Below are 19,440 nucleotides of genomic sequence, written 5' to 3'. Positions count from 1 at the left end.
TTGCCTCCTTCCTGTTAATAACCTCAACAAGCACTGCTTATATCCCATCCCCATTCCAAAGCATCAGTCCCCAATATATTCTATCTAAAACTACCAGTGACCATAACAGGCACTATTTAAAAGCATCCCCTACTAGGGAATATACAGTCACCAAACAGTTCAAATAACCATAGAAAGCAACAAAAACAAGGAAAACACACCCACCCAAAAAAAACAAAAATTAGATATTTTGTTAGATGTGTGCACTAGAGCAAATCAAGTCTGATACTATAGGCCCCGAAAAATGCAACACACGCAAAGTATATGACTGTGACCAGAAAATAGCTTTTATAAATACAAAATGTAAAGGATTTTCAAAAAGGAAATGGGTAAATTCATTAGGAGATTTCATAATAAAAAGAGTTCAGTGCCTGAAAGTGAATTTAGATTAAACAAATGAAACCCAACTAAGGAAAATCCAGAAAAGAAAAAAATTAGAAACTATAATAGGAAACTCATTACCAAGATTTTACAAATATCTTGTACAAGATGAAAGACAGAATGCCAGTCATTGAAGACAAGTGAGAAAAAAATTCATATCCTAGTCAAAGCAAATGATAAGTCCAAAAGAATCCAGGGACAAAACATCTAAGATATCTGGGACACTATGAAAAGACCAAATCTTGAAAAACATAGGAATATAGAAAGAAGCTCAAAGGCACAGAAAATATATTGAACAAAATCATTGGAGAACATTGTCCAGCATAGATAAACCAAATCATAATTGACATTGTAAACTAAAAGAACCATATATTAACAAAACATTTCACCCAAATTCAAAAGAGAATACCATCTGCTCAATTCATCAAACTTTCTCCAAATTAACTACATCCTCTTACATGAAGCAAGTCTCAACATTTTTTATAAAATAAATAGAAATAGCACCCTGCATCCTTATCTGATAATCAACATTTAAAGGTGGGTTTTAACAGTCGAAACAACAGAAAGCAAAAAAAAAAAAAAACTCAAGGGAACTTAACAACTTACTTGTGAATGAAAGATGATCAAAACTAAAATAAAGAAAATAAAAATATTTAGAATTGAATGAATATTAAAACAAAACATGCACAAGCACATGAGACATATTGAAGGCATTACTGAAAAGCAAGTACATAGCCATGTGGCAAGAAAATAAATAAATAAATAAATAAATAAATAAATAAATAAATAAATAAGACCAGAAAAAAAACATAATAAACAAACAGAACCAGGAGATGTCTCGTTCTAAGAACTTAACAGTACATCTGAAAGCTCTAGAACAACAACAACAACAACAACAACAACAGCAACAACAACAACAAAATCATCCTACTTTGAATGAAATTCATGAAACAACAAAACTTGGGAAATCAGTAAAATAGAAACAATAGGAAAACTACAAAAACTGAATGAAACAAAAACTTGGTTCTTTGAACAATTTAACAAGATGATCATTTTAGCCAAATTAACTAAAGAGTGGGAAGAGAAGAAAAATTAACAAAACTAGAGATGAATTGGAGAATAAAATACAGAGAATCTCAAGAAAATACATTAAAATCCTCTACACAGAATTGGAAATTGTTTTAAAATATCTAAAAGGAATGCATAAATTTCTTGATAAATATGACTGTTGAAGATTAAATACATACCAGACAGGTCATTTATACTGACCTATAACAGTAAGTGAAAATTTAATTGAGTTTTTGTCAGAAGGGTCCTAGTGAGTTCCCAAAAACTCAAGGTATTGTCAATGTAAAATTCTCTCCACAAAAAATGGCAAGTTCCCAATGCTGAAGAAAATGCCTACATAACACAACAAACATGGGGAAGTGGAGTTGGTGCCTATCCAGAGACTTTTTCCCAAGGGACCAATGTTCTTTCTACTTTAAAATATTCACTGTGATAACAAAGGAAGGTAGATATGTCTAGAAATCCTTGATATACAATGGTGTCCTGCATGCAAAACACGATAGTGCAATGGTGGTTTAAAGCTCATGGGAATAATCAACCAATATCTGATTTGACAAAAGGCTGACTCAATCTCACTAGTGCTGCTTGCCTGGCCCAAAACCTGAGACCAGATAGCCTAATAACAGAGAAAAATAAACACTATTCTACTAAAGGAACATAGAACATAGAAGTAAAGTGACTCCTAATTGATGGTATTCTCAAGGTCAGTGTCATGGCCAGCTATCATCAGAAAAGCGTCCTCTTATAGCAGATGAGAACAAATATCCACAGGTAGACATTTTTCAGAGTGTGAGGGACCTTGGAACAGTCATTCCTAGAAGCAATATTGCTAATAAATCTCTCCACATAGTAAGGCTTAAAGAATTCCATAGATGAGGAAGTGGAAAGAGATAAAGGGGATGGAGGACAACAAGGAAATAGAACCTCTTGAAGAACATAGGAACTTAACCAGACTGAAGCAGGTCTACACAGGACCTAAATTTGTCTGTACCAGATGGGGTCACAGAACTTGAAGGAAAAATGGATACATCCCTAACTAAAAGCCTATCTCTAGTTGATAACCACTTGCACATACTAATTCAGTTGTCTTCAAAACAATTTCACTGGAGAAACATAGTCCTCTTAAGGGTAGCTTTTGTACCCAGTGGTAGATGGCCAAAAGAAAATTAATTCAATGACATCTTTAGATGTCATGGTTCTATAAGAACTATGTTGTTTTTTCTGTCCACATTTTAAATTTTATTTTTATTTGTATTTACTTATGTTTTAACTTGAAGTTATTGTGTGTGTATATTATTAGTCTAAAGATTTTTGCTTCTATGGGATTCCAAAGTATGTAAGCAAGTATGTCTTGTGTTGGTATCTTGGATCTTTGTCATGAACTCTTTCTTTTGTTTTTTTCCTACTCTGATTTGTTGGTGCTTACTTTAATTTATTTTATGATTTTGTCTTACTGTATTTTGCTATTTTATTTTATATTGTTTTATTATTATCCCTCAGATACCTGTTTGTTTGTTGTTTTTCCTGAGGAAAGGGAGAAAGGAGATAGATCTGGATAAGAGGGGAAGAAGGTTGGAAATGGGAAGAAACACTGAAATCTGAATATTTTCCATGGAAAAATGAATTTATAAATAAAGAAAAAATATGATATTTGTGATTATATATGTATATATGTATATATGCATATATATATAATTTATGACAGATATCTCCAAATGAGAATAGAATGTCATTTGAAATTAGGACTTGGAAAAGATTTATTTATTTATTATTTTTACTTATTCAATTTACACCCAGCTCACTGCCTCTTTTGGTCACCTCCTCTCACAATCCTTTCTCTCCCCTATTCTGCTACTTCTCTGTGCTGATGGGTCTCCCTAGGTATGTCCCAATCCTGGCAAATCAAACCTCTGTGAGGGAAGGCACATCCTTTTTCACAGAGGCCACAAAATCAGCCCAGCTAGAAAAAATATCTCAAAGACAGATAACAGTTTTGGGGAAAACCCTGTCTCCAGTTGTTTGGAACCCAGATTAGGCCCAAGCTGCACACCACCTACAAATGTACAGGAAGGCCTACAATTAGCCTGTGTATATTTTTTGATTGGTGGTTCCGCCTCTGTGAGCCTAAAGTGTCCAGGTCAGTTGACTCTGTTGGTCTTACTTCGGTGTTCCTATGCCAGCAGAGGCTTGTAATCCTTACGCTTGTTCTGCCATAAGAGTCCCTAATAACCAGAAGCTGGAAAGAACCCAGATGCCCTTCAATAGAAAAATGGATACAGAAAATGTGATACATCTACACAGTGGAATATTACTCAGCTATCGAAAACAATGACTTTATGAAATTCATAAGCAAATGGATGGAACTGGAAAATATCATCCTGAGTGAGGTAACCCAATCACAGAAAAACACACATGGTATGTACTCATTGATAAGTGGCTATTAGCCCAAATGCTTGAATTACCCTAGATGCACAGAACACATGAAACTCAAGAAGGATGACCAAAAGGTAGATGCTTCACTCCTTCTTTAAAAGGTGAACAAGAATACCCTAGGCAGGGAATAGGGAGGCAAAGTTTAAAACAGAGGCAGAAGGAACACCCATTCAGAGCCTGCCCCACATGTGGCCCATACATATACAGCCACCAAACTAGATAAGATGTATGAAGCAAATAAGTGCAAGCTGACAGGAATGGGATGTAGATCTCTCCTGAGAGACACACCCAGAATACGGCAAATACATAGGCAAATGGCAGCAGCAATCCACTGAACTGAGAACGGGACCCCTGTTGAAGGAATCACAGAAAGGACTGGAAGAGTTTGAAGGGGCTCGAGACCCCATATGAACAACAATACCAACCAATCAGAGCTTCCAGGAACTAAGCCACTACCCAAAGACTTTACATAGACTGACCTGGGCTCCAACCTCATAGGTAGCAATGAATAGCCTAGTAAGAGCACCAGTGGAAGGGAAAGTCCTTGGTCCTGCCAAGACTGAACCCCCAGTGAACGCGATTGTTGGGGGGAGGGTGGTAATGGGGGGAGGAAGCCCATATAGAAGGGGAGAGGGAGGGGTTACGGTGATGTTGGCCCTGAAACCCGGAAGGGGAATAACAATCGAAATGTAAATAAGAAAAAGTCAAGTTAATAAAGATAAAATGTAAAAAAAAAAAAAAAAAAAGTCCCTAATATCCATTCATTGTTTGGTTATTGGTGTCTTCATCTGTTGAAGTCAGCTGCTGGCTGGATCCTCTCAGAGGAAAGCCAGGTTAGACTTCTGTCTGTAACTATAACAGAGTATCATGAATATTGTTATGGATTGGTTCTTGCCCATGTGATGGGTCTCAAGTTGGGCCATATTTTGGATTTTTATTCCCTTAGTCTCTGCTCCATCCTTCATTACCGCATTTCTTGTAGATAGAACATATTTTGGGTTAAAATTCGTGGGTGGTTTGGTGTCCCTATCACTCCACTGGGGTTCCTGCCTAGCCTCTTCATGTTTAACATCACTAATCATGTGAGTACCAGCTAAGAACACACCCATTGATTCTTGGGCACATCCCTTATATCATATCTCTGTGTTGTCCTGGAGATGCCAGCATGGCTATCTGACTATTCTTTGTGTTCTTCCACGCACCTGATCCTGAGTCCCCCCTTCCCCTCCCTGGATCCTCTACCAACCAGTTCCCTCCCTCTATCTGATTTTTTAAATTTATTTATTTATTGTATACATGAACACTGTAACTGTCTTCAAAAACACCAGAAGAGGACATCAGATCTTATTACAGATGGTTGTGAGTCACCAAGTGGTTTCTGGGAATTGAACTCAGGACCTCTGGAAGAGCAGTCAGTGCTCTTAACTGCTGAGCCATCTCTCCAACCCCCTCTATCTGATTCTTATGACTAGTTAATTCCCTCTTCTTAGTGAGATTCAAACATCCAATCTTGTACTTTCAGTATTTTTCCCCATCTTTTTAAATTCGATATTTCTTACTTACATTTCAAATGTTATTCCCTTTCCTGGTTTCCAGGCCAACGTCCCCATAATCCCCTCTACCTCCCTTTCTATATGGGTGTTGTCCTCCCCATCCAACCCCCATCACCACCCTCTCCCAAGAATCCCATTCACTGGGTGTCCAGCCTTGGCAGGACCTAGGGCTCCCCCTTCCAATGGTTCTCTTACTAGGCTATTGATTGCTACCTATGCAGTTTGAGTCGAGGGTCAGTCCATGTACAGTCTTTGGTTAGTGGCTTAGTCTCTGGAAGCTCTGATTGGTTGGGATTGTTGTTCATATGGGGTTTTGAGCCCCTTCAAACTCTTCCAGTCCTTTCTCTGATTCCTACAATAGGGGTCCCGTTCTCAGTTCAGCAGTTTGCTGCTGGCATTTGCCTATGTATTTGCCGTATTTTGGGTGTGTCTCTCAGGAGAGATCTACATCTGCTTCCTGTCAGCCTGCACTTCTTTGCTTCATACATCTTATCTAGTTTGGTGGCTGTACATGTATGGGCCACATGTGGGGCAGGAACATGAATTGGAGTTCCTTCCGCCTCTGTTCTAAACTTTGCCTCTCTATTTCCTCCCAAGAGTATTCTTGTTCCCCTTTTAAAGAAGGAGTGAAGCATCCACACACTGGTCAGCATTCTTGAGTTTCAGGTGGTCTGTGCATTTAGGGTAGAGTATTTGTGCTAATAACCATTTATCAATGAGTGTATACTACTATGTGCGTTTTTCTGTGATTGAGTTACCTTACTCAGGATGATATTTCCTAGTTCCATCCATTTGACTATGAATTTTATGAAGTCATTGTTTTTGATAACTGAGTAGTACTCCATTGTGTAGAAGTACCACTTTTCTGTATCCATTGCTCTGTTGAAGGGCATCTGGGACCTTTCCACCTTCTGGTTATAATAAATAATAAGGCTGCTATGAACATAGTGGAGCATGTGTCCTTGTTGTTTGTTGGAGCATTTTTGGGTATATGCACAAGAGAGGTACAAATGGGTCCTCAGGTAGAGTAATGTCCAATTTTCTGAGGAACCTCCAGACTGATTTCCAGAATGGTTGTTCCAGTCTGCAATCCCACCAACAATGGAGGAGTGTTCCTCTTTCTCCACACCTTCGCCAGCATCTGCTGTCACCGGAGTTTTTGATCTTAGCCATTCTGACTGGTGTGAGGTGGATACTCAGTGTTGTTTTGATTTGCATTTCACTGATGACTAAAGATGTTGAACATTTCTTTTGGTGCTCCTCTGCCATTCAATATTTCTCAGCTGTGAGTTCTTTTGTTTAGCTCTGAACCCCATTTTTTAATAAGGTTATTTGTCTTCCTGCCATATAAGTTCTTGAGTTCTTTGTATATTTTTGATATAAGCCTTTTATCAGTTGTCGGATTGGTAAAGATCTTTCCACAGTCTGTTGTTTGCCATTTTGTTCTATTGGCAGTGTCCTTTGCTTTACAGAACCTTTGTAGCTTTATGAGATCCCATTTGTTGATTCTTGATCTTAGAGCACAAGCCCTTGGTGTTTTGTTCAGGAAAATTTCTCCAGTGGTCATGTGTTTGACATTCTTCCCCACTTTTTTTTCTATTAGTTTGAGTGTATATGGTTTGATGTAGAGGTTCTTGATCCACTTGGACTTAAGCTTTGTACAGGGTGATAAGAATGATTTGCTTTGCATTTTTCTACATGCTGACCTCCATGTAGCACCTTTTGCTGAAAATGGTATTTTTTTTTTCCATTGGATGGTTTTGGCTCATTTGTCAAAAATCAAGTGCCCATAGATGTGTGGGTTCATTTCTGGGTCTTCAATTCTATTCCATTGGTCTATCTGCCTGTCTCTGTACCAATACCATACAGTTTTTTATCACTATTGCTCTGTAATACTGCTTGAGTTCAGGAATGGTGATGCTGCCGGAAGTCCTTTCAATGTTGAGGATAGTTTTAGGTATCCTGGGCTTTTCGTTATTCCAGATGAATTTGCAAATTGTTATGTCTAACTCTATGAATAATTGGATTAGAACTTTGATGGGGGCTGCATTGAATCTGTTGATCGCTTTTAGTAAAATGGCCATATTTACTATATTAATCCTGTCAATTCATGACCATGGGAGATCTTTCCATCTTCCAAGATCCTCAATTTCTTTCTTCAGAGACTTGAACTTCTCATCATACAGATCATTCACTTGCTTGGTTAAAGTCACACCAAGGTATTTTATATGATTTGGGACTATTATGAAGGGTGTTGTTTCCCTAATTTCTTTCTCAGCTTGTTTGTCTTTTGTGTAGAGGAAGGCTACTGGTTTATTTGAGTTAATTTTTTACCCTGACACTAGGCTGAAGTTGTCTATCAGGTTTAGTAGCTCTCTGGTGGAACTTTTGTGGTCACTTAAGCATTCTATCATATCATCTGCAAATAATGATATTTTGACTCCTTCCTTTCCAATCTGTACCCCCTTTGACCTCCTTTTGTTGTCTGATTGCTCTGGCTAGGACTTTGAGAACTATATTGAAAAGTAGGAAGAGATTGTCAGCCTTGTCTAGTCCCTAATTTTAGTGGGATGGCTTCAACTTTCCGTTTAGATTAATGTTAGCTACTGGTTTGTTATATAAGGCTTTTAGTATGTTTAGGTATGGGCCTTGAATTCTTGTTCTTTCCAGAACTTTTATCATGAAGCGGTGTTGAGTTATGTCAAATGTTTTCTCAGCATTTAATTAAATGATCATGTGGTTTTTATCTTTCAGTTTTTTATATAGTGGATTACGATGATGGTTTTCCATATATTAAACCATTCCTGCATACCTGGGATGAATCCTATTGATCAATATGGATGATTATTTTGATGTGTTATTAGATTCAGTTTGCATGAATTTATTGAGTATATTTGCATCGATATTCATAAGAGAAATTGGTCTAAGTTCTATTTCTTTGTTGAGTCTTTGTGTGGTTTATGTATACGAGTAATTGCACCTTCATAGAAGAAATTCAGTTGAGCTCCATCTGTTTCAATTTTGTAGAATATTTTGAACAGTATTGGTATGAGGTATTCTATGAAGGTCTGATAGAATTCTGCACTGAACCCATCTGCACCTGTGCTCTTTTTGGTTGGGAGACTTTTAATGACTGCTTCTATTTCTTTATGAGTTATGGGCTTATTTAAATGGTTTATCTGTTCCTGATTTAATTTTGGTACCTGTTACCTGTCTAGAGAATTGTGCATTTCCTGCAGATTTTCAAGTTTTCTTGAATACAGGCTTTTGTAGTAGGATCTGATGATTTTTTGAATTTCCTCTGATTTTGCTGCTATGTCTCCCTTTTCATTTCTGATTTTGTTAATTTGGATACACTCGCTGTGCCCTCTGGTTAGTATGGCTAAAGGTTTATCTATCTTGTTGATGTTCTCAAAGAACTAGTTTTTGGTTCTGTTGATTCTTTCTATAGTCCTTTTTGTTTCTACTTGGTTGATTTTAGCTCTGAGTTTGCTAATATCCTGCCTTCTACTCCTCCTGGGTTTATGTGCTCCTTTTTGTTCTAGAGTTTAAGGTGTTCGGTCAAGCTGTTGATATATGCTCTCGCCTGTTTCTTTCTGCAGGCACTCAGAGCTATGAGTTTTCCTCTTAGCACAACTTTCATTGTGTCCCATAAGTTTGGGTATGTTGTACCTTCATTTTCATTAATTTATAAGAAGTTCTTAATTTTTTTTCTTTATTTCTTCCTTGACCAGGTTATCATTGAATAGAGCATTGTTAAACTTCCATTTATATGTGGGCATTATTTCCTTATTGTTATTGAAGCCCAGCTTCATCCCATGGTGTTCTGATAGGACACGTGGGATTATTTCTAACTTTATTTATCTGTTGAGGCCTGTTTCATGACCAATTATTTGGTCAATTTTGGAGAAAATTCCATGATGTTGTGAGAAGTTATATCCTTTTGTTTCAGGATAGAATGTTCTATAAATATCTATTAAGTCCATTTGTTTCATAACTTCTGTTAGTCTGTCTATGTCTCTGTTTAAATTGTTTCCATGATCTGTCTATTGATGACAGTGGGGTGTTGAAATTTCCTACTATTATTGTGTGAGGTGCAATGTGTGCTTTGAGCTTTAGTAAGGTTCCTTTTATGTATGTAGGTGTCCTTGTATTTGGAGCATATATATTTATGATTGAGAGTTCATCTTGGTGAATTTTTCCTTTGATGAATATGGATTGTCTGTCCTTAACTTTTTTGATGACTTTTGGTTAATAGTCATTTTTATTCGATATTAGAATGGCTACTCCAACTTGCTTCTTCAGAGTATTTGCTTGGAAAGTTGTTTACCAGGCTTTTACTCTTTTGTAGTATGTGTCTTTGTCTCTGAGGTGTGTTTCCTGTAGGCAGCAAAATGCTGAGTCCTCAATATGTATCCAGTTTTTTAATCTGTCTTTTTATTGGGGAATTGACTGCATTGATGTTGAGAGATATTAAGGAATCATGATTGTTGCTTCCTGTTATCTCCATATTTGGAGATAAGATTATATTTGTGTGCTTCTCCTCTCTTTGTTTTGTTGCAAAAATATTAGTTTCTTGCTTTTTCTTTGGTGTAGCCTGCCTACTTGTTTGGGCTTTGCATTTATTATCCTTTGTAGGGCTGGATTTGTAGAAAGACATTGTGTAAATTCGGTTTTGTCATGGAATATCTTGATTTCTCCATCTGTATTAATTGAGAGTTTTGCTGGATACAGTAACCTGGGCTGGCATTTGTGTTCTTTTAAGGTCTGTATGATATCTGTCCAGGATCTTCTGTCTTTCAAAGTCTCTGGTGAGAAGTCTGGTGTAATTCTTAAAGGTCTGCCTTTATATTTCACATGACCTTTCCCCCTTACTTCTCTTAATATTCTTTCTTTGTTTTGTGCATTTGGTGTTTTAACTATTATGTGACACGAGGCATCTTTCTTCTGGTCCAATCTATTTGGAGTTCTTTAGGCTTCTTGTATGTTTGTGGACATCTCTTTCTTTAGGTTCAAGATGTTTTATTCTATGATTTTGTTGAAGATATTTACTGTTCCTTTAAGTTGGGAGTCTTCACTCTCTTCTATACTTATTATCCTTAGGTTTCTACTTTTAACTCCTAGATGGTTTTGTTCATTTTCTTTACCTATTTTGTTGTTTTTTTCCAGTCTTTTTTTTTCCCCCTAAGGCCTGTCTTTTTTTTTTTTTTATTATTAACTTGAGTATTTCTTATATACATTTCGAGTGTTATTCCCTTTCCCGGTATCCGGGCAAACATCCCCCTCCGCCCTCCCCTTCCTCATGGGTGTTTCCCTCCCAACCCTCCCCCCATTGCCGCCCTCCCCACAACAGTCTAGTTCACTGGGGGTTCAGTCTTAGCAGGACCCAGGGCTTCCCCTTCCACTGGTGCTCTTACTAGGATATTCATTGCTACCTATGAGGTCAGAGTCCAGGGTCAGTCCATGTATAGTCTTTAGGTAGTGGCTTAGTCCCTGGAAGCTCTGGTTGCTTAGCATTGTTGTACATATGGGGTCTCGAGCCCCTTCAAGCTCTTCCAGTTCTTTCTCAGATTCCTTCAACGGGGGTCCTATTCTCAGTTCAGTGGTTTGCTGCTGGCATTCGCCTCTGTATTTGCTGTATTCTGGCTGTGTCTCTCAGGAGCGATCTACATCCACCTCCTGTCGGTCTGCACTCCTTTGCTTCATCCATTTTGTCTAATTGGGTGGCTTATATGTATGGGCCACATGTGGGGCAGGCTCTGAATGGGTGTTCCTTCAGTCTCTGTTTTAATCTTTGCCTCTCTCTTCCCTGCCAAGTGTATTCTTGTTCCCCTTTTAAAGAAGGAGTGAAGCATTCACATTTTGATCATCCGTCTTGAGTTTCATTTGTTCTAGGCATCTAGGGTAATTCAAGCAATTTGGCTAATAGCCACTTATCAATGAGTGCATGCCATGTATGTCTTTCTGTGATTGGGTTAGCTCACTCAGGATGATGTTTTCCAGTTCCAACCATTTGCCTACGAATTTCATAAAGTCGTTGTTTTTGATAGCTGAGTAATATTCCATTGTGTAGATGTACCATATTTTCTGTATCCATTCCTCTTTTGAAAGGCATCTGGGTTCTTTCCAGCTTCTGGCTATTATAAATAAGGCTGCAATGAACATAGTGGAGCATGTGTCTTTTTTATATGTTGGGGCATCTTTTGGGTATATGCCCAAGAGAGGTATAGCTGGATCCTCAGGCAGTTCAACATCCAATTTTCTGAGGATCCTCCAGACTGATTTCCAGAATGGTTGTACTAGTTTGCAATCCCACCAACAATGGAGGAGTGTTCCTCTTTCTCTACATCCTCGCCAGCATCTGTTGTCCCCTGAGTTTTTGATCTTAGCCATTCTCACTGGTGTGAGGTGAAATCTCAGGGTTGTTTTGATTTGCATTTCCCTTATGACTAAAGATGTTGAACATTTCTTTAGGTGTTTCTCAGCCATTCGGCATTCCTCAGCTGTGAATTGTTTGTTTAGCTCGGAACCCCATTTTTTAATAGGGTTATTTGTCTCCCTGCAGTCTAACTTCTTGAGTTCTTTGTATATTTTGGATATAAGGCCTCTATCTGTTGTAGGATTGGAAAAGATCTTTTCCCAATCTGTTGGTTGCCATTTTGTCCTAACCACAGTGTACTTAGCCTTACAGAAGCTTTGCAGTTTTATGAGATCCCATGTGTCGATTCTTGATCTTAGAACGTAAGCCATTGGTGTATTGCTTAGGAAATTTTTTCCAGTGCCCATGTGTTCCAGATGCTTCCCTAGTTTTTCTTCTATTAGTTTGAGTGTGTCTGGTTTGATGTGGAGGTCCTTGATCCACTTCGACTTAAGCTTTGTACAGGGTGATAAGCATGGATCGATCTGCATTCTTCTACATGTTGCCCTCCAGTTGAACCAGCACCATTTGCTGAAAATGCTATCTTTTTTCCATTGGATGGTTTTGGCTCCTTTGTCAAAAATCAAGTGACCATAGGTGTGTGGGTTCATTTCTGGGTCTTCAATTCTATTCCATTGGTCTATCTGTCTGTCTCTGTACCAATACCATGCAGTTTTTATCACTATTGCTCTGTAATACTGCTTGAGTTCAGGGATAGTGATTCCCCCTGAAGTCCTTTTATTGTTGAGGATAGCTTTAGCTATCCTGGGTATTTTGTTATTCCAGATGAATTTGCAAATTGTTCTGTCTAACTCTTTGAAGAATTGGATTGGTATTTTGATGGGGATTGCATTGAATCTGTAGATTGCTTTTGGGAAAATGGCCATTTTTACTATATTAATCCTGCCAATCCATGAGCATGGGAGATCTTTCCATCTTCTGAGGTCTTCTTCAATTTCCTTCTTCAGTGTCTTGAAGTTCTTATTGTACGGATCTTTACTTGCTTTGTTAAAGTCACACCGAGGTACTTTATATTTTTTGGGTCTATTATGAAGGGTGTCGTTTCCCTAATTTCTTTCTCGGCTTGTTTCTCTTTTGTATAGAAGAAGGCAACTGATTTATTTGAGTTAATTTTATACCCAGCCACTTTGCTGAAGTTGTTTATCAGCTTTAGTAGTTCTCTGGTGGAACTTTTGGGATCACTTAAATATACTATCATGTCATCTGCAAATAGTGATATTTTGACTTCTTCTTTTCCGATCTGTATCCCCTTGACCTCCTTTTGTTTTCTGATTGCTCTGGCTAGAACTTCAAGAACTATATTGAATAAGTAGGGAGAGAGTGGGCAGCCTTGTCTAGTCCCTGATTTTAGTGGGATTGCTTCACGTTTCTCTCCATTTAGTTTAATGTTAGCAACTGGTTTGCTGTATATGGCTTTTACTATGTTCAGGTATGGGCCTTGAATTCCTATTCTTTCCAGGACTTTTATCATGAAGGGGTGTTGAATTTTGTCAAATGCTTTCTCAGCGTCTAATGAAATGATCATGTGGTTTTGTTCTTTCAGTTTGTTTATATAATGGATCACGTTGATGGTTTTCCGTATATTAAACCATCCCTGCATGCCTGGGATGAAGCCTACTTGGTCATGGTGGATGATTGTTTTGATGTGCTCTTGGATTCGGTTTTCCAGAATTTTGTTGAGTATTTTTGCGTTGATATTCATAAGGGAAATTGGTCTGAAGTTCTCTTTCTTTGTTGTGTCTTTGTGTGGTTTAGGTATAAGAGTAATTGTGGCATCGTAGAAGGTATTCGGTAGTGATCCATCTGTTTCAATTTTGTGGAATAGTTTGGATAATATTGGTATGAGGTCTTCTATGAAAGTTTGATAGAATTCTGTGCTAAACCCGTCTGGATCTGGACACTTTTTGGTTGGGAGACCTTTAATGACTGCTTCTATTTCCTTAGAAGTTATGGGGTTGTTTAACTGGTTTATCTGTTCCTGATTTAACTTCGGTACCTGGTATCTGTCTAGGAAATTGTCCATTTCCTGAAGATTTTCAAGTTTTGTTGAATATAGGCTTTTATAGTAAGATCTGATGATTTTTTGAATTTCCTCTGAATCTGTTGTTATGTCTCCCTTTTCATTTCTGATTTTGTTAATTTGGACGCCCTCTCGTTTGGGTGTCCTCTCGTTAGTCTGGCTAAGGGTTTATCTATCTTGTTGATTTTCTCAAAGAACCAACTTTTGGTTCTGTTGATTCTTTCTATGGTCCTTTTTGTTTCTACTTGGTTGATTTCAGCTCTGAGTTTGATTATTTCCTGCCTTCTACTCCTCCTGGGTGTATTTGCTTCTTTTTGTTCTAGAGCTTTTAGGTGTGCTGTCAAGCTGCTGACATATGCTCTTTCCTGTTTCTTTCTGCAGGCACTCAGAGATATGAGTTTTCCTCTTAGCACAGCTCTCATTGTGTCCCATATGTTTGGGTATGTTGTACCTTCATTTTCATTAAATTCTAAAAAGTTTTTAATTTCTTTCTTTATTTTTTCCTTGACCAGGTTATCATTGAGTAGAGCATTGTTCAGTTTCCAAGTATATGTGGGCATTCTTCCTTGATTGTTATTGAAGACCAGTTTTAGGCCATGGTGGTCCGATAGCACGCATGGGATTATTTCTATCTTTCTGTACCTGTTGAGGCCCGTTTTTTGACCAATTATATGGTCAATTTTGGAGAAAGTACCATGAGGAGCTGAGAAGAAGGTATATCCTTTTGCTTTAGGATAGAATGTTCTATAAAGAACTGTTAAGTCCATTTGGCTCATGACTTCTCTTAGTCTGTCTACAACTCTGTTTATTTTCTGTTTCCATGATCTGTCTATTGATGAGAGAGGGATGTTGAAATCTCCTACTATTATTTTGTGAGGTGCAATGTGTGTTTTGAGCTTTAGTAAGTTTTCTTTTACGTATGTAGGTGCCCTTGTATTTGGGGCATAGATATTTAGGATTGAGAGTTCATCTTGGTGGATTTTTCCTTTGATGAATATGAAGTGTCCTTCCTTATCTTTTTTGATGTTTTTAGTTGAAAATTGATTTTATTTGATATTAGAATGGCTACTCCAGCTTGCTTCTTCCGACCATTTGCTTGGAAAGTTGTTTTCCAGCCTTTCACTCTGAGGTAGTGTCTGTCTTTGTCTCTGAGGTGTGTTTCCTGTAGGCAGCAGAATGCAGGGTCCTCGTTGCGTATCCAGTTTGTTAATCTATGTCTTTTTAGTGGGGAGTTGAGGCCATTGATGTTGAGAGATATTAAGGAATAGTGATTATTGCTTCCTGTTATATTCATATTTGGATGTTAGGTTATGTTTGTGTGCTTTTCTTCTCTTTGTTTTGTTGCCAAGATGATTAGTTTCTTGCTTCTTCTAGGGTATAGCTTGCCTCCTTATGTTGGGCTTTACCATTTATTATTCTTTGTAGTGCTGGATTTGTAGAAAGATATTGTGTAAATTTGATTTTGTCATGGAATATCTTGGTTTCTCCATCTATGTTAATTGAGAGTTTTGCAGGATACAGTAACCTGGGCTGGCATTTGTGTTCTCTTATGGTCTGTATGACATCAGTCCAGGATCTTCTGGCCTTCATAGTTTCTGGCGAGAAGTCTGGTGTGGTCCTGATAGGTCTGCCTTTATATGTTACTTGACCTTTTTCCCTTACTGCTTTTAATATTCTTTCTTTATTTTGTGCGTTTGGTGTTTTGACTATTATGTGACGGGAGGTGTTTCTTTCTGGTCCAATCTACTTGGAGTTCTGTAGGCTTCTTGTATGCCTATGGGTATCTCTTTTTTTAGGTTAGGGAAGTTTTCTTCTATGATTTTGTTGAAGATATTTACTGGTCCTTTGAGCTGGGAGTCTTCTCACTCTTCTATACCTATTATCCTTAAGTTTGATCTTCTCATTGAGTCCTGGATTTCCTGTATGTTTTGGACCAGTAGCTTTTTCCGCTTTACATTATCTTTGACAGTTGAATCAATGATTTCTATGGAATCTTCTGCTCCTGAGATCTCTCTTCCATCTCTTGTATTCTCTTGGTGAAGCTTGTATCTACAGCTCGTTGTCTCTTCTTTTGGTTTTCTATATCCAGGGTTGTTTCCATGTGCTCTTTCTTGATTGCTTCTGTTTCCATTTTTAATTCCTTCAACTGTTTGATTGTGTTTTCCTGGAATTCTTTCAGGGATTTTTGCGATTCCTCTCTGTAGGCTTCTACTTGTTTATTAATGTTTTCCTGTGTTTCCCTAAGTGAGTTCTTCACGTCTTTCTTGAAGTCCTCCAGCATCATGATCAAATATGATTTTGAAACTAGATCTTGCTTTTCTGGTGTGTTTGGATATTCCATGTTTGTTTTGGTGGGAGAATTGGGCTCCGATGATGCCATGTAGTCTTGGTTTCTGTTGCTTGGGTTCCTGCGCTTGCCTCTCGCCATCAGATTATCTCTAGTGTTACTTTGTTCTGCTATTTCTGACAGTGGCTAGACTGTCCTATAAGCCTGTGTGTCAGGAGTGCTGTAGACCTGTTTTCCTCTCTTTCAGTCAGTTATGGGGACAGAGTGTTCTGCTTTCGTGCGTGTAGTTTTTCCTCTCTACAGGTCTTCATCTGTTCCTGTGGGCCTGTGTCTTGAGTTCACCAGGCAGCTTTCTTGCAGCAGAAAAGTTGGTCTTACCTGTGGTCCCAAGGCTCAAGTTCGCTCGTGGGGTGCTGCCCACGGGCTCTCTGCAGCGGCAGCACCCAGGAAGATATGCGCCCCCCCTTCCGGGAGCTTCAGTGCACCAGGGTTCCAGATGGCCTTTGGTGTTTTCCTCTGGCGTCCGAGATGTGTGTGCAGAGAGCAGTATCTTCTGTTTTCCCAGGCTTGTCTGCCTCTCTGAAGGTTTACCTCTCCTTCCCACGGGACTTGGGTGCAGAGAACTGTTTATCCCGTCTGTTTCCTTCAGGTTCCGGCGGTGTCTCAGGCAGGGGTCCTGCCGCTCCTGGGCCCTCCCCCACGGGAGCCCAGAGGCCTTATACAGTTTCCTCTTGGGCAAGGAATGTGGGCAGGGGTGGGCAGTGTTGGTAGTCTCTTCCGTTCTGCAGCCTCAGGAGTGCCCACCTGACCAGGCGGTGAGGTCTCTTTCCCACGGGGTCTGGGAGCAGAGAGCTGCTGCGGGCCGGGATCCGCGGGTTTTTCCAGTCTTTCTTTAAGCGATTTTTGTGTTTCCTCTTTAAGGGCTTCTTCAAGTTATTTACTTGTGTTGTCCTATACATCTTTAAGGGAGTTAAAATCCTCCATCATAATAATAAATTATAATTTTAAATCTACATCTTGCTTTTCTGATGTGTTTGCATATCCAGTGTTTGCTTTGTTAGGAGAATTGGGCTCTGATGATGCCAAGTAGTCTTGGTTTCTGTTGATTGTGTTCCTGCACTTGCCTCTCACTATCAGGTTGTCTCTGGTGTTAGCTTGTCTTGCTGTTTCTGACAGTGGCTTGACTGCTGTTTAGGCCTGTGTGTCAGGACAGCTATGGACCTTTATTCCTGTTTTCTTTCAGCCAGTTATGGGAACAGAGTGTCCTGCTCTCAGGCATGTAATAGTTCCTGTCCGCAGGCTTTTAGCTTTCCCTGTGGGCAGTTGCCAAATGGGTCCTGACCCTAATTCTCCTAGGTTCCTTTACCCCCCCGGGGGGGGGCAGAGATGGCACAAGGTGTTTTTCTTTTGAGTCAGGAATGTAGGCAAAGAGTAGTCTTCCCTAGTTTTCCATGAGTGTCTGCCCCTCTGAAGGTCTAGCTCTCACCCACCACGGGGTTTGGGTACAAGGAGCTGTTTGACCTGTTCAGTTCAGATCTGGGCACACTCTGGACTGTGGGACTCCTGCATTTTGACTGCTGCTATCTTACTGTGTCCAGAGGCAATATACAGTTCCCTTTGGGCCAGGGATGTGGGCAAAATTGTGTAGAAGTAGCAGTCTCTCCTGCCCTGCATTCTCAGGATTTCCTGCAAGTCTGGGTGATCAGCTCTCTCTCCCATGGGGTTTGGGAGCAGGGAGCTGTGGGTTAGAATCAGAGAGGTTCGGACACTAGCTAGTGGGCTTTCATTCTTCTTTAGCTTCTTTGAATCTGTGAAGTATAATATAAGTATTCTCTCTCTCTCTCTCTCTCTCTCTCTCTCTCTCTCTCTCTCAAAACTAATAGCCACTTATAAATGAGTATATACCCTTCCTGTCCTTTTGGGACTGGTTTACCACACTCAGGATTATATTCTCAAGTTCCATCCATTTGCCTGCAAAATGCATGACTTCTTTGTTTTTAGTTGCAGACTGTATTCTATTGTGAAGATGGTTTTTCTTATACATTTTTTGTTTTCATTTTGTTTTTCTTAAGGGATATTTAGGTTGATTACAGTTTCTGGCTATTATGAATAAGGCTGCTATGAACAGAGTTGAGGAACTGTTTGTGTGGGAATGTCAGAATATCTTTTGGGTATAGGCCCAAAAGTAGTATATTTGGGTCTTGGGTTAAAGCTATTCCCAGTTTTCTGAAAAATCACCAAATTGTTTTTTGAAGTAATTGTACAATTTTGCATTCCCATCAGCAATGGTGGAGTGTTCCCTTGCTCCATATCCTTTTTGGCACGTGCTATCTTTTGAATTTTTGGTCTTGGCCATTCTGACTGATGTAAGGTAGAATCTCAGCATTACATTTGCACTTTCCTTATTACTAAAGAACATTTCTTTAAGTGCTCCTTGGACATAAACAATTCCTCTGTTGAGAATTCTATTTAACTCTGTGTCTCATTTTTAGTAGGGTTATTAGGGTTACTGGTATTTAATTTCTTGAATTCTTTAAAATAATGGATATTAGCCCTCTGCTGATGTATGGTGGGTAAAGATCCTTTTTCAATCACTAGTTCTATATTATTTGGCATTGTTGGTATTCCTTTGGGGTTGTAATCCCTTTCAGGTCTTTCAGTTCTTCCCCTAACTTCCATAGGCATCTCTGACCTCATTTTAGTATTTGGCTATATCTACATCTGTCTCAGTTAGGTCCTGCTACCGCTTCTCAGAGGACACCCATGCTAGGTTCCTTTCTGCAATCACAGCATAGCATCTGTAATACTGTCAGGATTTGGCGTCCACCAATGAGATAGATCCAAATTTGGGCCAGTCAATGGTTTGTTATTCTTTCAGTCTCTACTACATTTTTGTCCCTGCATTTTTTTTAGACTGGAACAATTCTGGGTCAAAAATTGGAAGGTATTTGTTGTCCCCTATCCACTGGGATGGGGTGGGATAGTACCACAACATAGGTCCAGATATAATGAAATTAGTAAAACTGAAAGTGGGAAGTACACTGGAAGACATTGGTACAGGTGAAATTTCCCAAAACGGAACACCAATGGCTCAGGCTCTAAGATCAACAATTAAAAAATAGAAACTCAGGAAACTGAAAAGATTTTGTGAGGCAAAGGACACTGTCAATAGGACAAAATTGAAATTTGGAGATTGGGAAAAGATGTTGACTAACTGTAT

This window comes from Rattus norvegicus, chromosome 5, assembly GCF_036323735.1.
Source record: "Rattus norvegicus strain BN/NHsdMcwi chromosome 5, GRCr8, whole genome shotgun sequence".
In the NCBI taxonomy this organism is placed as follows: domain Eukaryota; kingdom Metazoa; phylum Chordata; class Mammalia; order Rodentia; family Muridae; genus Rattus; species Rattus norvegicus.
Note: the sequence above shows the minus strand (reverse complement) of the source record.